Genomic DNA, 22,918 nt, shown 5'->3' with positions numbered 1-22,918 from the left:
ATATCTACCAATCTTCAAGATGGTAAATTTATATAAAATGTTTTGCCATTGCGATTGATTTCTGCTAGTCTTGCCGGTCATCATCGGACCCAATCGTTCAGCTACTAAATGTTTTCAAAACATATTTTTTATTACCCCCCAATCGATAGTAATATGCTTCATATTTCTAAATTATACTTTCATAAAACGATGAAGAAGTCGGAAAACGATAAACTTGGTCTACGATAAAATCAGACACCGCTAAAGTCTGACAACGATGAAGTCAGACATCGCTGAACCCGGACACTGAAACTTAAATCTTTCCTGGTTTATCGTTGTCCGACTTTGGCGCGGTCCCCATGTGAAAAGTATACGTCTTGCTCATGAGTCGAGCATCAATTTGTAGCCACGAAAGACTGTATACAAAGAATAAGTACTTAACGTAAGAACCTTCTCAATTTTAGAGAACTCTCTCCACTATCATCCATGTTATGAACCTCCCACTCCCAATGTGTAACATGAGTCAATTAATCCTTGTTGATTAATATTCTCCTGTGCGTCTCAATTACGATGCACGCGCCTGCCACAATGCAGTTCTGATGCACCGCTAATGCACACAGAGTGCATCGCGAGCTGTAAACAATTTCCCTTCTCCACCTCGTTACGCTAATTGATTGCATTTTTATTCTATCAATTTCTCATTTGAATCCGCCGTAATCTGTTTAGCAAGGGGAGTTCGGTTACTGGAAATGGTTTGAAAAAATGTAGACTGAATTGTGTAAAACATTTCGTAATGTGAATGGCTTAATATGTTGCACTTTTTGACAAATTCCTAGTGCCTTATTTTTCCCTTAACCTATTTTATTTTTTAATTTACTCAACTGTTATCGTAGCATCCGCAAGTGTGTGTTTAATTACGTATTTCGTCGCAATAATAGTCTAATAATTATTTCAAATTCCGAGGGCAACCCTACTTGATTTTTTTCGACGTGATGATGTGCTCATAAGTAAAAAATAACACTAAAACCCTTATATGTGTATAAGCAAGTTTTATGCTTAAACAAAATAATCCAAATGCCTCATACACAACATATTTGACTTTTCTGTTGAGAATGTAGACCTGCTTTTAGAGCTTAAACACTTGAACCAAAACTATAGTTACCTGTAATTATAAAGACAAAATACTCACTGATTCTAGTTTGACTTTCGGATTTTTTTTATTTTAACACTTCATTACAACAGTGAACAAAACAATCCTAAATTTGCCTTTTCTACTTGTAGTTATCCTAGTTGTAACAAATTATGAATGAATTGCCCTAAACCCCAAGTGTCTCTTCATTTCTTTTAAATGAAAACTATGCAGATTAAAAAAAAAACAATTCATAAAACAACCCATAAACGTGATTGTAATCAAAATATCATACAAAAAAATAGCAGATACCATAGTCTAAATAGTGATGAAACATAACGTAGATAAAGAAAAAAAAGCATAGCAAATACATAGCTATTCCTTACAAAAAATATGTGATTCTAATTTATACTTAGACGTTTATGTTCTTCATCACTACACTACACTACACAAATCAAGTGTAAGGTTATACTGTAACTGCTAAAAATATATTCTAGATCCAATAACAACAAATAACTTTCAAAACCCTGCAAAACCCTTCTTTCATCCTTTAAATGAAAATGTCGCTAATTTAGCTTAAAATATACATAAAACTACAATCAACATAATGCTAAACAACATATTCTCAACAAACAGAACACACAACATAAACCATAACCTGCATAAACCAGCTGAAATGTTTACGAAGGTTCTGATTCACATAATTGTTGCGAGAGTGTATAAATTCGCCCACTTTATCGTCAAGTTCCGGTGTATGTTTCGTGAAGCCTTCGCTTTGTGGTGCCGACACATTATGTGTGCACAGCCACATGTTGAAGATTATCTATGGCTGATATGCACTCGCCTGTATCGAGTGCATGTCTGCTAGAGTGGTTTATATTTTGACAACTCTCTTTATAAGACCATTGTGTAGGGGGCGTTAAACAATGGTGGGAAGAAGTAGATTTGCTGTGAGGGTGGGTATTATTTGTTTTAGACGTTGTATGTAAACATAAAAAATGGGGTTTTGTATGGTTAGTCTTCAAAAAGTAAAGGTAGTAAACTTAATATTTAAGACATCTTGCTTTACATAGATCTTGGCAGCTGTTGAGTAGGCTGAACCTAAAAACGTGGCTACTGAAAGTTTGTTCTGAAGTCCCGGGTTCAAATCCAGTCAACCACTAAAAATATTTTACCCATAACCCAATGGTTAGGAGTCCATCTTGAGCTGTTGTTTGACATTCCAAGGACCACAAGAAAATAGAGAATTCTATTTTAAATCGCGTATTTACTTAATATTTTTGTTTTAATCGTACTGTTCATAGAAATGCAGAACGTAAAATAAAAAGGATTGCTGTGTTAACTAGTAAATACCTAGTAATTGTGAATATAATTTAAAACACAATAATAAAGTTTTACTATAATTTTTCGTATGATAAATCAAGAGTTTATTGTATTCAAGAACGCAGACTAACTACAACTGAAAATACATTTGATATTTTTTTAACGTTAATCTAACTTTAGGTTTCATAAAATTGAAAAAATAGACTCTTTTTACCTAACATGAAATAAAAAGTAAATTTCATACTAAGCAAAAAGTAGGATTGCAAAATTATTTTACATAACGACATTAGTTTTACAACGATCATGATTTTTTGCTTCTATTAAATATTAATATTAATGATTTACGTTTTATATAAGACATTAGACATTAGACATAACATATAGTGCTACTATCATTTTATTATAAACTCTTCTAAATATGTAATTTTTATGAACATGACAAGTTAAGTTCTCTTATAAGCTTGTGTTTGGTTAGAATTAACAATCTTACTAGCTTTTAGGGTTTTAATAAACTATACAATTACATATAGCATGATAAAAAACGTCAGGACTATTATAGACCTACAACTCCTAGGTGCCCCCAGAACTAGAAACGTTTAAAAATAATAATACCTTTATCTCAATTGAGCTTGGTTAGTCCACAACAATTCGTACAGATGAATTAATTCGTAGTTCCTAATTAAATGACCACTAATTAGCCATTAGGTTTCGTAGTCTGTGTGTGCGATTGCGTGTGCGTGTGATGACCACAAGTCTAACATGTGCTGGTAATTGTTATTTCGATTGCAATTATCTTCAAACAGCTGACTGTTTGTTTGTTGAAAAAATAATTGTTCAGATAAGTAAGAATAGCTTCAGCTTTCAGAGATGACTTAAGTAGCAAAACAGTTTAATATTATGTATTTGGGTTAATTTGTCTTTAAATATTGTTTAAAATTAAACAAATTTAGGATCTTCCCATTACAAATCTAAATAACAAAAGCCTAGCATTTCCCCCTATTATCAGTCTATAATATAGAATTGAACATAAGGAAGAGACATTGTGCCAGAATATTTGCCTACTATAATACTGACAACTAGATAAATATTTCAAGGCAAATATTCAAGGCATAGATAAATATACATGCAATAGAAAAGTGTCTATTTGTTTTGGGACATGACCCAGGCACGACGAACAATTTCTGGATATTCTGGATATATGTCCAGTATACATTTACAAAAAATCCTTTCATTATCATATCACAAGGTCTTGGGCAATTATCTAATCTATTTTGAACTACAGAAGCTTTAAGACGGATGTTTAATATTGAATAAATACAGGGTTAGTAAAAAGTGTGGAGACCCCCTGTTATTTTTTTAACGGCCCATACTAGAAAAACTAAACTCGGCACACCATTATAGCATGTTATGAAGTACTTTTTGGGCATAACCGCCACTTGGTGTTCATCCCCAAAATGGGGGATTTTGGGGGAAACTAAAAAAATTCAAATACAAAGACCCATCGAGTGACCCCTCATTTTGAAGGTCCTGATAAAAGAAAACCAACAACGCAAACCAGAGGTCTCTATCTCAGTTCAGTACAAAATAGCAGCCAATTGAAATTCCCATAAGTTCCCAAACCCAAAATGGGGATTTTTGGGGAAACTCAAAAATTTTAAATGATAAGCCCCATCGAGTGACCCCTCATTTTGAAGGTCCTGGTAAAAGAAAACTAACAACGCTAAAACTATAGGTCTCTATCTTAACACAGTAAAATATGGCAGCTAATTGAATATAAAATTGCAAGTTATTTCCGATTTCTAAAGATCTCAATCAGCTTCCATTTTTTACTGGATTGAGATAGAAACCTTTAGTTTGCGTTGTTAGTTTTCTTTTACCAGGACTTTCAAAATGAGGGGTCACTTGATGGGGCTTATCATTTAAAACCGTTGAGTTTCCCCCAAAATCCCCCATTTTGGGGTTGGTAAGCAAGTGGCTATTAGGCTTTAAAAGTACTTCATAGCATGCCAAAAAGGTGTGTAGAGTTTAGTTTTCCTAGTGTGAGCCGCTACAAAATTTACAGGGGGTCTCCAGACTTGGAAAGCTGCAAGTTAAATTCAACTTCTGAGAATTTCAATTGGCTGCCATTTTTTATGGATTGAGATAAAGACCTCAAGTTTGCGTCTTTGGTTTTCTTTTACCAGGACCTTCAAAATGAGGGGTCACTTGATAGGTCTTTGTATTTGAAATTTTTGAGTTTTCCCCCAAATCTCCCATTTTGGGGATGTACACCAAGTGACGGTTATGCCCAAAAAGTACTTCATAACATGCCATAAAGGTGTGCCGAGTTTAGTTTTTCTAGTATGGGCCGTTAAAAAAATAACAGGGGGTCTCCACACTTTTTACTAACCCTGTATATGTAAATTATATTCAGTAGATTAAGGATGCAATGAAAAGGGGAATATTAACCACTAACATTTGTATGCACGTGAAAGATTAGACAAAATCAATAGAAAAAAAAAACATTGTAAATACTGAAATATACTGATTTAGCCTGAACATCAGATTACATACGGTACATATGACACTAATTTTACAGTGATATAACTCCGGGTTCCAAAAAATATTTATGTTGTGCGATATATCGAAGAATCCAGTCTACCATTCTTTCTCATCATCCACACCATTGCAACTCAAAAAGTCATTAATCACGAAAGTTGTAAAAGTCAATTTCAACGGTTGATAAAGCTGTTTTGAATATGCAAATTAGAGAAAGGGTTAAAATGCTCCCTTGAGCGCGGATTAATCTGTAAGAAATACAGCGTCACTGTGAAGGTGACATCTTAGTATTAATAAAAAGAAAATTAAACAAGAACTCTTTGCGAGGGATTCTTCCATGTAATCCAGGAAGGGTGAGGTGTTTGGTTAGGACTAAGCTGGGTCTACTGTCATTACCTCAGCTTGAATGACAGCTTGGAGGCGATCAGCTGTTTTTGAAGGGTGCCTTGTTTGTTCAGGCTAATCAGCTGATTTTATGTTTCTATTCAACGTTCGGTCATGAGTGACAAGTGTGAGATGTTTGTGAGAGTGTGAACGTTAGTGGGACTGATTATTGTGGTGGTTGTAGTATAACGTACTGACAATAGTTGCAGTCTCAGTTTCCAATTCGGGTGATAAATTATTTATTCAGTATTATGGCACATTCTCGTGAAATAGTGGTGTAAAATCAATGTTCTTTCGTGTTTTTAAGTCTCTAAAAGCAGCATTTCCGTTTCCCAGTTGACAACCACGACTAATCACATAGGTAGCTTGAAATAATATCTTATGACGGTTTTCTAGTTTTAATTCGGTCCTTTTTGACAGAAGTATCGAACTCTAACCAAAAGAGAAGTTGCGCCTGATTTAAGTATAGATTATTACAAATGTCATGATCTTTGCACAATCATTTAAGTGATTTGTTTATGACAAGGTCATACTACGGAGCACCTAATTAATGCACGCTGTCTGCTGATTTTCATGCAACTCTTACTGGTTAGCATAACAGATCTGAAGCAGGGCTTCAACGGATTATATTCATATCCAAGTGGTAATTTCGTAATCGATAAAATACTACAGTGGCGTACTATGTGTATGTATTTTAAGCCGAATATGAATGCAATTATAGCATAAGTCTGATGTCTTATAGTGTCTTATAATCCATTTTCAAGTTTGTCACATGACGAGCCTATTGTACTAATTGTATTTAATGGCAATTAAGACTTATGACTTACTTATGACTTATTAGTGCAGTAGAAATAGTGTTTGAGGTGGAACTAATTGCAACATAAATTATTCCAGTTAGAAAAGGTAGGTAATACACTTATAAAAAACATACTAAAAATATACATATATCTGTACTGTTACGCAAAATACGATTTTTTGGCCGCCATTTAAAAAAGTGTAAAATTTTAAACTTGTGTAAAAAATCTGGCTTGGTATCAAATTATAGAACATTTCATGCTGGAAAATAATATAATGATTGAATTTAAAATATACTGTTAACAGTGATGCACTATGGGCAAAAAAGTGCGTTTAAAAACGTGGTATTTGAAACGTTTTTTATTTATAAGTTATTTTATACTTTTAAAATTTTTTTTTTTTTAATTTTTGATCGTTAAAACGTAAAATTTTCCAATTTCTCTCTAGACCTTTTTAAAGAGCTTAAAAAACAAATAGTTAAGTATATCAAAGGGTTTTTGTACGATTATTGGTAACGGGGAAAATTCAAAAAATAGTAAATTTAAAATCACCATGTTATTCTTATGGAGAATATGGTAAAAAGTTGTAGTTTTCTTGTTTATGGATATATTTTGATAAAACTTTGCAGATTTATTTATTTTATACTAAACAATTAATATTTTACTAAAAACCCACTTAATTAGTTTCCTTGTAGCAGCAAACCTTGGTACTCGTTTCGTTAAACCTAATTTTGTTTATTTAATAGACTAGCAACAGAGCCCAATTTGGTTAAATACAACGGTATCTAGTAAAATATTGGTTATGAAATCTATATACACCACTTTGCTTACTAATATTTGGTACAGATTAAGCTCATAACATTAGAATCACACACTTAAACATAAGAAACACATTTTAAACACAAATGCAAATTGTTAACAACAATATTTAATCAAAGAAAAATCAATTAAATAACAATATAACAATAAGCTGTTACATTATTAACTCATGTTTCGTATGATTAGATTATGCATACTGGTAAATAAATTATTGCCATCTATAAAAATAATTGGTTTTTCTTTTCCGAGTCGGGTTAGCTCTTCTACCAGACCGATTTTCATAATTTTGGCCTTAAGCCAGGTTTACACTATGTAGCTAAACCTGCAACATAGTAGATTTGTGTAACATTTAGCAATGTTATATAACATTTGCTAGAAGTAGAAAAAGTAACTTTACAAAAGTGCTATATTAACCGTGCTATATGTAGCATATCCTGCTATATGTAGCTAAAATTGTGCTATCCATCGGGAGTCAGTAAATATCAAAAGAAATACGTGCTACATCTAACATTACCATATGTAGCAATGATATACATATATTTTTCGTCTAGCATCTGCTAGGAGTATTTAGGTGGGGTGCGAACGGTATTGCTCAGCGATCTTTGTTTACAATGGAAGGACTGGAAACGGAAAGTCACAGTGCCTAGGATCGGGATGATATTATAAACTTAATTGAACTGTTCCGTGGACAACCGGCGTTGTGATCATACGTAAAACGTTTTTGAAGTTACCGTCGCCTTATTTAGCGTTTTAATTATGGATTGTCAGCGTATTCGTCATCATTAAGGTCTCGTAATAAATCTGCTACACTGTACTTATTTCTCGAAGCAAGAAGTGGTCAAACCTAAAACTTGCTAAAATCTTCGCTTCCGTCTGTCTCTCTATCTGACTTCCAAGATCACCACGATAGCTGCCACGAACAATGTCTCTTCACCACACATTTCGATACGGAATGCGAATGAGGTTGTGCTACATATAATATATAGCACGAGCATCAGAATCACTAAAATTGTTTGTAAATTTTTCATACAGCAAAAGTTATAAAGCAATGTTATATAGCAAAAGTTATATAGCAGGTTTTGCTACATAGTGTAAATCCGGCTTTAAACTAAAGCTATGGACGCACCTTAGATTTGATTTTAAGCATCAGCACTCATTTTGACGTATATTTTGAGTTATGCACAAACTGCCTCCCTGTACATTACTTACGGGAGTTAAATTTGATTTTTTCGAGTTCGTTTGGCTCTTTTACCGGACCGATTTTCACAGTTTTGTTCTCAAAGCTATGCAAGCACATATTTGTCATCATTAATCTATCAAATATATTACCCTACGAAAACAATTAAATTGGAATTTTTCAATTTTTACTTCAATTAAAAATGTATTCCAGCAGTTAAATTATCCTATATGTTTTTATCTAAAAATCATCAGTGAAATACCAGATTCCATTGGAATTATTGATTATTGAGATCGGACGTACATAAAGCACACTGCTAAATCATAAAAGACCCAAATTGTTTAAAAATGGAGTTATCTAGTATCGATTTTTAGTTAAAAAGATCTTGCTTGCAACCTCAACAATACCTAGGCTAATTGTCGACGTTGACGGGTTTCACCTAGCAAATCTTAAAAAATAAAACTTTCATAATTATTTGAAAATCTACACGAATTGCTTTCCGATGACCCATTTGTTAAAAAAATCGGTCCAGTAGAACTCTAGATTTAGTTGTACAAAGATTTTTAAAACTGAATTACTACATTTAATTGAAAATCAATGAAGAAAAATGGAAATTCGTTTAGTCTGCAGGCTTGCTGCAGCGGGGGTATTTTGTACTGCGATCGTATTTCTAAATAGTGCTTATAACCACTATCATAACAGTTTTCAGCATTATATTTCCTATAATTTGATACCAAAAAAGTTATTTTTACAAATAAATCAATTAAGACAAATGGAAATTCGTTTAGTCTGCAGGTTTGCTGCGGCGGGGGTATTTTTTACTACGATCGTATTTCTAAATAGTGCTTATAACCACTATTATAACATTTTTCAGCATTAACTTTCCTATAATTTGATACCCAAAAAGTTATTTTTACGAATATTAAAATGTTGACACTTTTTTCAAGATGGCGACCAAAAAACGTATTTTGCGCCACAGTACGGATGTATATTTTTAGTATGTTGATTAGAAGCATACTACCTACCATTCACAGCAAAAATAATTTGTGTTGCAATTAGTTCCACCTTAAGCTATATTTTCGATTATTTCTACTGCACTAGTCATCCAGCAAATATCATCAATTATGTTCACCCTTGATCAACCTTCCTGTTAACATCATTTATGATTGGTGCAAACTTGGTTCAGAAAACCCTAGTCCAGCTAACAAATTGTCTCTTAACCGAACCGGCGCTCTTCTGATCGTTAGACTAGGAGTACTTTAGACACGTTTTTGGCAACCCTTTAGCATCATAAAGCACGACATTATTTTACAAAACGGTTTTTTGAGCCCGGTTTCGAAACCATCAATCCCAGTCCAGCCGATCAACAAGCCCCTGGAGCCCACACCCCCACCTTGAGCAACCCATAGTCACGTGACATGTGACATTAATCAGCTGACAGCTGCTGTATTACCATGCACAATCCATCACAACTTTGTTAATACCGCGTTGAGCAAACACGTTGCACGTTGCGACAACCTGATGGTTTTTTAATGTCAACTCCTTCTTTATCGCGAACCTTCTCACTATTAATCTTGGGTCTGGAGTAATTCGCCGGGCGGTTGGGCGAGCACGTATGGTTTGGGCGTCTTGAAGTTTGTGGTGTGAGAGGGAAAAATATTTAGGTGTTTGGTATTTTAAATAGGCACATCTAAATCTAGGAAAGAATATGGAATAGTGTAGCTGCATGGATGTTTTGTTTATTCAACCCATCTTTCTAAAAGGAAATAAAAAAAGATTTATCAATTCCACGCACAATTCATAGAAAACCCAACAAGTATCCTCACAAGTATACATTACTCTTTCCAGTTTCATGGACCTATTTTTATGTTGTGTGGTTTTCATAGTCAGGCAATACGATCCCGACATTAAATTAGTCGGTCAAAGATGGATTTTTTGGTTATTAAATAAATCATTAAGATTGGTATTAGACTTAACGGGTTTTTATTACACTCCATTTTCTTTTTAATAGTGATGTTTCAGTAACCGAAGGCATTACGCAGCTCTTGAGGATAGTACAGTGCTTTAATACTAACTATTATTGGGAGGGGTAGCGGAATTTTATCCTCCTGGAATTTTACCCCCTTAGCAAAACTGACGTCACAAATTAATTTTTGCTAAAAGCTGATACGGGTACTGATGAATTAAACTATATTTTGAAACCAATACATACTTATAACTATAGCAGATAAATAATCGACAGTGTACCTAAAGTTGAGAGGGATGGATTAATTTTTTTTTTCAATCCCAAACGTCCCATTCATTTAGACTGTCTTTAATCACTCCAACAATGTTCATTGAATAATTTGTTTAAGATTAGAATAAAACTGCAGTCTTCAGATTTAAAGGCAAGGATTATTAGTTGGCTACCCTGGCAGTGTTCCCAGGGTAGCCTAACAGTACCCTAACAGTGAATTACTTTCCAATCTATAATACAAACTTGCTTAAATGACGTATCTTTGTAAAATCACACAAAAAAATACCATGAAATGGCACACACGAGTGCAAACATTGGCAACATTTCATCCCTTACTTTCCCTACTTCCCATTTCGTTACGTGCGATTCTTCGTATGATTGTGAAGATACACAACAATAGACGCTTAAGATACGTTTAGGACATTTGATACGCACCATTTCACACCTAGGTCCTAATAGGCCACAAATAACCGGATCTAGAATGACACTTCCGTCCCGTTCACGTCCGATTGTGACGGGAGGACGACAAAGAGGATAAACCGTCCGTTACAACATTACGGAGCTTCGTGTGCAAGTAGTAAAAAATCACCTTAATGAGCCAGGTGACAGGTCAATCTTAGGCCACTGCGGGTCGCAGCAGTAAATATCGGATCATTTGTAAGGGTAGTTGTCACCCCTCCGCGTCGGTCCCACCTGAGAAACTTGATACTATGGGAGGCGGGGTCGGTGGGGTGCGTGAAAATGAAATATCTACAGGAAAAAGCATCCGATCATGGTTTTGACGTTGCTTTATTTCCTTAGATTTTTTTACCTTGTGAATTTGACACCCTCTTTTGTTTATTTGACTGTTTTAACAAATAACCGAAAATTAATTTGACTTATATTGGTTACATAACTAGGTTGTCTCAAAGTGGTGAATCTTAGTAAAATGATTTATCAATATTTATTACAAAGTTTGCATTATCTTTTATTTTATGTGTCATTCTATTGTAAAACCTAAAACCTGTTTAAGAAGTTTAATTTTGATCAGGTTGCAGTGTAAGAGAAGACTGTTAATGCATTTCTGTTATTTTAAGGTAGATTTTACAATGTGTGCTTTCCTATTTGATTATAGTGATAGACGAATAGTTATCGCTAAACTTATTTTGTAAACTCTTTTGAAATAGTTTTAATGTCGATTAAGTAAAAAGGGACACACAGTAAACACCCCCCCCCCCTTCTACATAAAAACGGACTCTTACAACCTATCCATTTTAGGTTGTTCTACTATCTCCTGACGATGATAAATCTATGAGGGAGTATGGTCTATGATGTGTTTCCGTTGCATCTAAAGTCCGTTATTTTTCTAAGACTTGTTTAATATTCAACTCCCGCAACTGGTAGACAACTTGACCGCCGTATCATCGATTACACCGGACAGACCGCCTCTGTCTTCCCCCCTCAGCATCTGTAACTCCTACTAATTCGTCAGACTTGTGCCACAAAAGGTCTTGATTCTTGACCCACCCTTGACAGCTGTGTGAACAGAGTGTGTATGTTGTAATGTAAATACTCTCCGTGTTGTACAAGTAAAGGATTAGCATTGTGGGTGTGAAAGGGTAGTGTGGGATAGGTTTCAAAGGGTTGTTTGTGGGAGAAATGGTAATATTTGTTGTATAAACAGTATGGGAAAGATGTATGTAATCTTTTTGAGGAGGTGGAAGGTAAATCACTTGAATGCGGATACTGTAAGTAGAATTCTCATTTTAGTGTAAAATTTGACTTACAGTATTCAAAGTAAGTTTTATTAGAATGGTTACCTTTGTTACCTATTATGATGGACCATTTATGCTAGATTGGTTAAATTAACTAATACAGCTTTTAGTTACCTGAGTACTCTAGATGTCGTAGATCCTCCACTGGCCGTGTGTGTACCAGTTAAGGATAGCAGAAGTAGCACATACAACAGCAAAGACACATTTGATTTATGTTTTTTTACTCACAACACCACTGCGAATTTATAGCCCACATATTGCATCAATCCAATCAGATTTCAACATCCCTACCAAAGTTAGTTTTCACCCCTGTTACAGTGGTACTCGCACGGCTTGCAACATTTTTCAAACCCCTAAACACACGGTGATATTTCTACCATTGTGAGAGCTCTGAGAGATGAGAGGGATGTCGTCACAGTAGTCCATGAAATGACCCTTTTACAAAAGAAGTGCACCTCATTAAGCCTCGGCAGCCACTGAATTGAGTCCCTGAGTTATTCATAAGTCTGGGTCCGGTAGCTGTCGCGTAGGATTTATATCTGTTTTGATGTGTATGGTCCTGCTTCTGTGATGGATTGGGTTAATTTTTATTCGGACTATCTGGTTGTAGGATAGTCTAGGTAGGTTATGGATAGCATTTTTCTCTAGGTTTTAAATTTATTTTGGCAAATGAACTACCAGTGTCCTATTTTAAATAGGGGAAGTGCCTATAAATAACCAAAATGCAGTTTAGGGCAGGATCAGTAAATTTTGTATATTTCGTACCTGTTTCCGAAAATGAGATTTTGCTGACTCGAGATAATTTTTTACGTTCGAGTCAAACGGCTAAAAGAAGGAAAAAAGGAAGAACTGTATTCTAACTGATGGGTTTTATTTGTAATTGAAAGCCTTACTGCTTGTCTCCATAGCATAGCTGATCTACAGACATACCTCGCACAACAAAATTCTGTGGACACGGTTTAAGCTTAGTAGTAGATAGATAATGGTCACTTATTCAGCCATTGAGGCAGAAAGTGTTTGTAATGATGGCTATTGACTGATTCATTCATTTAACTTGAGGTAAACGTAAATGTATTCTTATTTCTCGTGTTATGGTTTTGTTGAAGATCTGTTCTCAAAGCCATATTAATTTCCCGTTAGATGCAATCACATACAAACCAATAGATAAAAAGTCACTAATGATTATCCTCCATGATTCCCCGACCACCATTGACCAGGTATGAATCATTTGATCGCCAGACGGGTCGCATCTGTTTGATCGCTATGCTAATTTGTCCACACGTGAGCCCCATATGGTTGCACGGCATACAGGTGTCCCAAGCTCTGATAATATGCTAATCAACCCCTAATGTAATCCTCGGCCCCGCGTAATCACCGTAGAAAATACACGTAAATTGTCAACGCGACAATTACGCCTAACGTGAAATTATCACTCAAAAACGCAATTCTGGTAAGTGGTGTGGTAAATTAGGGTAGGTGCTAATGTGTAGGTTTTATTGCGAATAAGAATTGTTGCGGTGAAGTTGTGGTGGGTGTGGTACATTTTGTTATTAGGTATAATAAGTGACTGATAAATTTAAGGGAATTTTTAGCTTGACATTTATTGAATGAGGAATAACACAGGTCCACATAAGGTAATTAGTCAACACGAATTTTAAAGTTTTCCCCAAGTATAAATAGTATAAATAGCCCTAGGGTCTACCTGTCAAAGATTTAAATTTTCTTTAAATTTTAATTACTCAACAATGTTTGAAGTGTTTGAAGAGTATTAATTTTGTGTTAGTTGAAAAAATTTTTATCGTGGATCTTTTAGAAGAAAACCCGAGTACAATGGCAATTCGTGTTGAAAACTGTAAATATTTTATTTGCAAACGGGTCAACTTTTTGTCTACGTTTACCAGTTACCAAATATCAGTGGTTTGTATTCATTGAAAATTAAAAATTCAAACCGATAATTATTTCGAGTTCCAAGCAGAAAAAAGTTCTGGGACAAAAGGTTTTATAGTTTTTTGATAATGAAAAATGGTATGAATGTTGGTTATAGAAATTATTAAGCAGGATAACCATAGTGATAAAAAATTAAATAATCTCTTCCATATATTGTTTTTAATATCCCTTCAGAATTACGAAAAAAATATTTTTCAATAATTATTGGCATGCTTGACTTGATCTAAACTCACTTTGCATTGTGAAAATCCTTGAAGAAAAAATTATGCATGTCTACTGTATAAAACAGTTCACGTATACAAAGTCAAAATTGAAAAAATAGCCTATTTTATAAAAACCTCCAAATACGCCCAAAATCACTGATTTCACCAAAACACCGTATACGTTACAAATCCCATCGCTAATTACAATTTCAGACGAAATGAAGTTCAATCAAACTATGAATGGTACGAGGTTTAATTGCTCATTTTTCCCAGAGTCCCCAGAGAGGACTGATAACTTGCATTTGCTGATTGACCGGATAACTGCATTTAGCCGCGCATTGGTCCACTGCACTCACTAATTGACTACCAATCTGCCTTTGACATTTCATGTTGGTTTTATGTCCGCAGAATGCACCGTGATGACATTTCCTGCCCGATGCACTTCAAACGTGGACAACGAATTCATAAAATATTGACATTTCATCAACAGAATTGTCGAAATAAATGGAGCCGGTGGACTGTGAAAAGGACAATCTGTCTAAATGTTCGGGATTTTAGGATTTGTGTTGGAACATTTTTTAGCTGTATTTGGTGTAGTGGTACTGAGGTGTTTTGAATGACAGAGGTATACAACTATTTTTAGTTCAGTTGTACATAAGAGTCTAGGTATCGTTTCCGCGAATTTTGCATAAATGGAATAAGCTGTTACCGTAGGTCTCGTGGCAAGTAACACCTTTTTCGCTTTATGTCTCCAAAGGCCAAGAACACAACCCGTTCAAATCCATGTATATGGAACGATACCTCGAGTAAAGGTAATTTGAATTTGATTAAATTTGGTACAAACATGTAAACCTACGTTTATTTGAACGAGTTCGCAAAGTAGCAAGATCGTTCAATAGGACGGGGTTTTCCTTGAGAGGGAAGATAGGGTAGGAATCTTATGGTAACAGAGAAAATTCCAAAAACGATAAATTAAACATGTGATTATAATGGGGGAAGAGTAAACTGTAAGACTTTGCTTATTTATGAACATATTCTGATCAAATTTTGAAAACGTATTTATTTCATATTAAATTATCTATGAAACTCATTACCCTTCCTGTAGCAGGAAACCTAAGTAATCGTTAAATTAATGCCATTTAAATGGGGAATAAACATGAAATTTCTAAGAAGATATTTTAGTGAAAATTTTAGAGGCAAATAGAAATTCACTTAGTCTGCAGGTTTGCTAGTGGGGATATTTACTTTATTCTAAACGTTAATGAGATAAATTATACTTGAACCTATAACCAATTGCAGTTTTTTCGATGCCGGTTTGCAAAAACATCACGCTTCTTATGGACCTATTACATTTTTAAGTTAGAACCAATCCCTTCAAAATTCAAAACTCTGCTAGTACTTGAAATGCTAACAATAGCCTTTTACAGCGTCCAAAAGTTCCTAAAGTGTTTTGAAAACTCCAAACTGTCATTATTGTAAATATTAGAATTAGTACTAGGATAATTAATTTCGTTTTACCTGGCTATTGCAAAATGCATTATTGTTAATTTAGCCCAGTCAAAGTTTTTATTTGAATTAATTTGATTTGTTGTGAATTGTGATAGTACTAAGATTGGCTACGTGTTTAGTTGTGACTACCAAGGGGTTACATGGTTTTAGTTGTCACTTTAAAATAATACCAATTTTTTTAAACTTCTCCACATCAATTATGTATGAATAATTTAGATATTAAAATTTAATAGGATTAAAGTGTAACCCCCTTTTATTTTGGACCTCCTTGAACAACAACCCAAATTTACCATAGAGAAATAAAGTATAGTTTGCAGATATGCTGCAAACGGGGTGTGTTTCAAATTGGTTCTCGCTAGAAAGCAGTGGAGTAGTGCCAGCATATATACGAAGCCGCGGTAATGGGCTAGCGGGAGGACCGAAGCTACTAGATGTCGAAAGAGATTCATTTCTCTACCTTTATAATAATGTAGTAACCCATTCAGACCCATCTAATGGTATTCTGCAATGGACAATTACATCTCAGTAGCGTGCTTTGTTCTCCTTTTATTTTTGTAACGAATGATGAATATATTCTATTAACCTATAAATATGTTTTATGTAAAAGAAATAATCGATTTAGGTTGTTAGCTGAGGATTTTTATTTGATAACATTTTTAAGTCGTTTACATTCACATTTCCTAGCATAAACAACTCAAGATTTTTAATTTGGTATTGTGTTTGCTATTTTTAAGCAGTCATTGGTTTTAGCTTTATATTCTACAATAATCTTTTGCGTTGAGTATGCATTTATAGGCACAAAAAAGTATTAAGTTGAATGATATATGGTGTACCGCAAATAAGGTTAATATTCAAACCCCAAAAGAATAAACTTTGTTTTTCTAGGTATATTATGATTTACGTTTGAGGGGGTGTTCACTTAGTTTCCCCCAGAGTACCCGCCCTAAAAAGAACCAAATTAGAAGATAATTTTACTAATATTATAAATGTGAAAGTTTGTGAGTTTGTTTTCTTTGTTTGTTTGAAATTCAATCACGCATTAACTACTGGTTGGATTGAGCTGAAATTTGGTATGGTGATAGCTCACATTACCGATTAACATAAAGACATATTCTTATCTCAAAAATACTTTCGGGCTCCACCCCATTGGCTCTGGAGTTTCCCATGTTAACCTTATAAGCATCTATAATATTAAAACGAAACAGTGTTTTTTTTTTTATTTCACGATTCTGAATCAAAATACAAGGATGTTCAAATTATATTTTTAAGCAATCTTGGTAATCTTCGATTTGTTTTAGAGCAATATAATTTGTTTAAACTAACAGCTGGTTAAATAAAAACTATGGAACTATGAGGTTATTTTATTTAACCATTTTGTCATTGATTATAGGAAATAAGTAAGATTAGTAGAGATAATTAGACCACAGTTTAAAATAGTTTAGACCAAAATTAATTAAAACCACAGTATAAATCGAGGCTCTGTACACGAGTCTTAATAAAAAAGGATAAATGCAAATTATTTTCCTGCTCCACTTTTCAAGGAAAGGTTAGAAAAATAACAATGTTTACATGTTTTAATTCTTCATGGTAGCTTTCTGTTTACAATTAATGTTTGTCTGCTTTAACTTTGTTTGGATTAGTCCCGGAAATATTGATGCAGGTATGCTATGGAAGGTGGTATCGTTGACTAGGTCTATACACTTCTCAATTGACTATTACTATCTCTACTGTAGACTACGTATAATCAGTGTGCGTCTGTGCGAATCGGCTGCAAATCTCACCTCAACGCTTTTCACACCGTAAAAATTGCAGAATTGCAGTTTTATTGTAAAATTATCGTATTTAAAATACATATCGTATAGGCCTATGAATAAGGCCATATTTGGTCACACAACATTTGCTTACAAGATGATTTTTCACATTAAAACTGCGAGAAACTTTGTCTTTATATGTGTAAACTAGCTGATCTGAGTTGTACACGGTTTTAAGACTACTGAATTCCCGTACGTAGGACGGCCTAACACCTCGTTCATATTTAAAAGGAATTAAAGAATTTTGACAGCTGTTTCAACTACACAAATTGGTTCTACGGTATTAAATAGCATTAATATTTTTCTGCATTTATGACAACAGCTAATTTGAGCCAACTAGCAACAAAAAGCTGAGTTATAGAATGGCAACTTTAAATTTTTTAGGTGCAGTGGTAGAACATTATGGCTGTAGTAGATGTGCTATACTATAGCATACCGTAAATTAAAAGAATCAAATTTTCTTAAACCGTGTCCTCTCTCATTGCAAACGCAAAGCCAAATATAACTGCTATGAGCATTTTATACTTCTACACAAACCCCGTACGAAGGACGGGTACTTTGCTAGTAATTAGTATTTTTTTGAACAGTCTAACTATACAAAATTAATATCATCACAAACTCCTAAAATAACCATATCCACGATACTAAAGTGTTTAAAGAGTAAATGACATATGTGTTAACATGCCTAAACGCACAACGACCGTCACATTTCCCAACGACGTTCACGGTCGTCTGATCGGTTCACAGCTGATTGACAGGATCTTTCTGCTCGGTCAGCCTCAGATACATGTCGCTGGAGATGGTTCTGCAACCTCCAAGGTTACCCGTGTTTCTACACACCCTGTATATAGCTGTGGGAGACTTTCACCCCGGCCAGTGTAGGGTCATGACATCTGTGGTGGTGGTTGTGTTGCTGGGGTGTGTGGTGTGTGCGATAGCTCCAGCGTCCCCCAAGGTCGTGCAGCAAGACAATGGAATCATCTCCATCATTACCGAAATGGAGCCGGAGAGGATCCCGGTTCAATACCTGCAAGTGGAAAACCCTGGCCAGGTGGAGAGGAGAAACAACCAGGATGAAGAACCAGTGCGAGTCACAAGTGCGAAAATCAGGATAATCGATCCTGACACTGGCTTCAAAGAGGTTCACCATGGAGTCGTCGTTGGAGATGTAGGGAACGTGACGCAAGATAGTGAAAGAAGAGTAGCCCGTCAAGAACATCCGTCAAGCTACAAAGTTGTTTACCCTTCAGTGATACCGGAGTACTTTTCAGAGAGAAAGCCGAGGAATAAACAACCGTTCGTGATAAAACAAGGTAAATATGGATATCAAACGCCAAGAGATAATGTTGTTAGAACAGAAAAAGTTACCAAGGTAAGAAATAATAATAGTCCAGCTAAAGTTTACAAACATACCATTGTGCGGCCTGTAACCATTGAGGATGAAGTGAGGGAAAGAAGTAAATATGGGAAGGCAGGGCGATATGGGAAATATGCTAAGCAGAGACGTCCACATGTATTATCTAGTGAGATAAGTGAATCCTCTGGGGGCTATGGTGGAGAGAATTTGTCTTCTAGATCTAAGTATGGACGTCCAGGGAAATATTTACCCAGTGGCTCTGCTATAAACTCAGGACCTGAAGTTGGCGAGGTTGTAGAAAGAGGAAATTATTATGGAAACTCGTATCCATCATCGGATAACCCAAACCAAGGTAAAACAGAGAAAGAGTATTCTTCGAATACGATGGTAAGATTTCCTGATGGATATGCTCACGATAATGAGAAAAGAGTTGAAAGCGCTTCTAGATATAGAACCGGGTCAAGCTATAAGACACCAGAGAAAACTATTGGAAATTATGAACATAAAGTTGTAGAGAGTGGTTATCCAGAAGAGAAATATTCCCAAAGTGTACCATTAGAGAGGCCAATTAGTCTAGCGCCAGTAAATAGAAATATCGATGAAAAACTAGCTTCAGAAGAATATTCTGAAAACAGCAAAGTAGAATCAGACCAACCTCTGCAAGAAGCAGGAAGTATTTTGGGAGCTGGCATTGTTGACGGAATAGATGACGGTTTGATAGAGGATGGAGGAGTGATCTACGCCGGAGGTGGATACGGTGGAGGATTTGACAAGGAGAAACATTTTGAAAAAGAAAAAGGGAAACATTACGTAGCAGGCCACAATTCAGCTCATGGTGAAAAAGGTGACAAGGGATACAACAAGAAAGAATCATTTTCCAAAGGTGAAGACGAAAAACATGGTCACCAAGAAAACAAAGCGTACTCAAAAGAAAAGGAGGGTGGTGAAAAATCACACTTAGACAAATCTTCTCATTATGCATCCGGCCATAAGGCAGCTGAAGGAGCGAAAGCTTCTGACTTCCACAAGGAAAAGGGCCATAGGAAAGGCCACAAGAAATCTGGCTTCCGGACAGTTCACCACAAAGATGAGTTTAAGAAAAATGAAGAGTTTTACGATGAAGAACATGATAGTGGAGGCCACCAAGAACACGGACACAAGAACAAAGAACACGTAGAGAAGGCTGGGAATCAAGACAAGAAGGCATATCTGGACTCAGGGCATCACCACTCTAGCAGAGGGCATGAAGGTGGGCATGAAAAGGGAGGTGGATACAAACAACACAAGGGGCATAACCAGGAGAAGGGGCATTCGGGGCATTACGGGCATGAGAATGAGTACGGGAAGAAGTCAGGATTCAAGGAAGGAGAAGAACACGGACACAGTGATTTTGGAGGCCACAAACATTACTAATTAATTGTAGAAAATTTACCTGAATTGATAAAACAATTCCTTAATGTTCCTGATGCATATGTAAGTAGTAAAACAAAACACGTTTTGAAATACTTTTTATTCTATTTACTCACGATTTCTATATTTTTATAATGTACCTTGATCGTGAGTTCCTTTTATTTAAGTGTTTTCAGTAAAATGATTGAATTGTTCTGTATGAATATAATATTCAAGAATATTTGGGTCTTATAATATTTATTTTTTATAAAGTAAAATTATAACACTGAAATTTTAGGGTCACACCATAAATAGTTTGTATGTAGCTGGTTTGATGGGATTTAAAGCTGTAGCCATTGAAAATTTAATTTTTGACTGATTATTTTACAATCCTTTTAAGACTTCTACCACACTGAAATACAATTATACAAATCAAGCTTTATAAAACACATTTACGATTTCCCATGTTCTAGGAAACATATTAACAGTGTGTTAACAACTGACCACACGGTGTGGATTTATTAAATTAAATCTTTGTTTGACGGTAAGATTGATATTGATTTTTTTAGATTGGATGTACTTTAAAACTACATTCATAATTTCAATAGACAATGATCAGTCAGTATTATTAGTCACCGTATACTTGAGTGGTCAAGTTATATAAGTCAATTTCAATCATCCGATGTCTGGTACAAGATGTAAATTAACTAAACCTTTTTTTATTATTTTTAAAGGCTATGTAATGTTAGAAAAAGAATTAGATGTAGTAAGATATACATTGTTAAGTAGACTTAATTGTTAGCTAACTTATCTTAGCTTTTTTTCATTTTTGGTGTAAACCTTTTTTACTAGAGTGTTGGTATTTGATTTAATGGTTGATAACATCATAAGTCCGGGTGAGGACTTAAGTAACATTAAAACCTAACTCAAAGTTAAGTAACATAACATAAGTTTTACTTGATATTATGGAATTTTACTGTAATACTATTTACTTCAATGTAATTTTAAAATCCTTTATGTTAAACCCATTTAAGTTAGGATTAAGAATAGTTTATTTCATTTACTATTTAAAATACATTATTGTTTTTGTTCTTGTTTTTGTATTGTTGTAAATATTACAATAGCTTAAGACTTTTTTACGAACAATAAAATAATTAAATTGCCAATATTTTTTATGACTGAACCCAAACTCACATTCCTTTTATAAACTTCTCAAGTTTTGAAAACTAATTGCCGTTGAATAATTCGAAACTGTCCCCTATTAAAATTGTTTAATGCTTAAGCTATGTAACATAAGAGGAAATATGAAAATATGAGGTAGATGAAAACTGTGTTTTTCCGTAGCAAGGATTACACTTATTAGAGAAATGCATTTTTCGTAATCACAGGAAACAAGTACAACAGTACTCGACGAATTGCAACAATAACAGTTTTGATGGCTGTGTAAAGAACCCTTAGCAAAGCACTTGAAAATGCACAATGCGTTCAAAACGCAAGAAAAAACATTGAATTTTTAAAGTGGAAATATTGATGGTGAAATTTTTTAACTAAAAATGCACACCATGATAACCAAAAATAGACACGATAAAAATTGATAGCTAGGTTTAGTGAAAGATTACGTATGACTAATCACTGAATTTGGACACAACTAGACATTCCCATCCCATGTTAAGGTTGAAGGCAGCTGAATAATAAAAATGAGCTTTATTGAATTGAGCTATTGACAAATTGTGCTGACTTAAATTACAGATTTTTGTCTAATAAGTTGAGCTTTAAGCAAAAATCCTGGTTAAAACCTAATCAAATGGTATATTATTGCATCCTTCATGTCAAATCTACCCACCCTATTACTTCATTTTCAATAGTTGGTTGAGGAGAATTTCACCCACCACTTTTTTTTATTTAATGTATCTTGCAGGATCTGCTGTTGAGCTATTATTGTTCAGGTAAGGGTCAAGTGGAGGGGATAAATTTATTCCCCTAAAACCACCTGAATGTTGTGAACGAAGTATAGTAACAGATTATGTTCAAGTATTCGTAATTGACGGTAACAAAAGCTAAGAGAGTAAATAAAGTTTAACCTGAAGCACACTAGTGATTAATACAGCTGGTCAATATGGATAAAATTTCAACTTCAGTTTCAAAGATGTAATGGTATTGTATAAAGTTGAACCATTCAAAAGTCCTACACTTATGTGGAAATTTGTCCACCTAAAGTTCTATCAAATCACATCCCTCCCCAGACAGTTCACACTGATCACTCCGCACTTCGCCCAGTTGCGGATTTCCTCGACCCCTGATGGCAATAATGACACCCTCGCCTGAGTTTACGACCGCCACTGGACGTCCAGGGTGTCTCGGGTGACATATCGCCTTGTCACTCACCGAGGGAGTCTAGTCGAGGTGATGGTGAGAAGGGTGACGTGGATAACCTTGGTGGAACTTCTGTATCTGTCTGTTCGATTGGTTTGTAAAAGATTGGATGTTGGAGCTATTTCATTTGTTTTTATAGACATATCCAACAACAAAAATATCTTTTACTACACTTCGAATATTGTTCAGTTTTTGT

This window comes from Macrosteles quadrilineatus, unplaced genomic scaffold (assembly GCF_028750875.1).
Source record: "Macrosteles quadrilineatus isolate MER2022 unplaced genomic scaffold, UCM_ALF_1.0 Scaffold_4__1_contigs__length_99947679, whole genome shotgun sequence".
In the NCBI taxonomy this organism is placed as follows: domain Eukaryota; kingdom Metazoa; phylum Arthropoda; class Insecta; order Hemiptera; family Cicadellidae; genus Macrosteles; species Macrosteles quadrilineatus.
The sequence above is the reverse complement of the archived record's forward strand: the minus strand, read 5'-3'. Positions refer to the sequence as shown.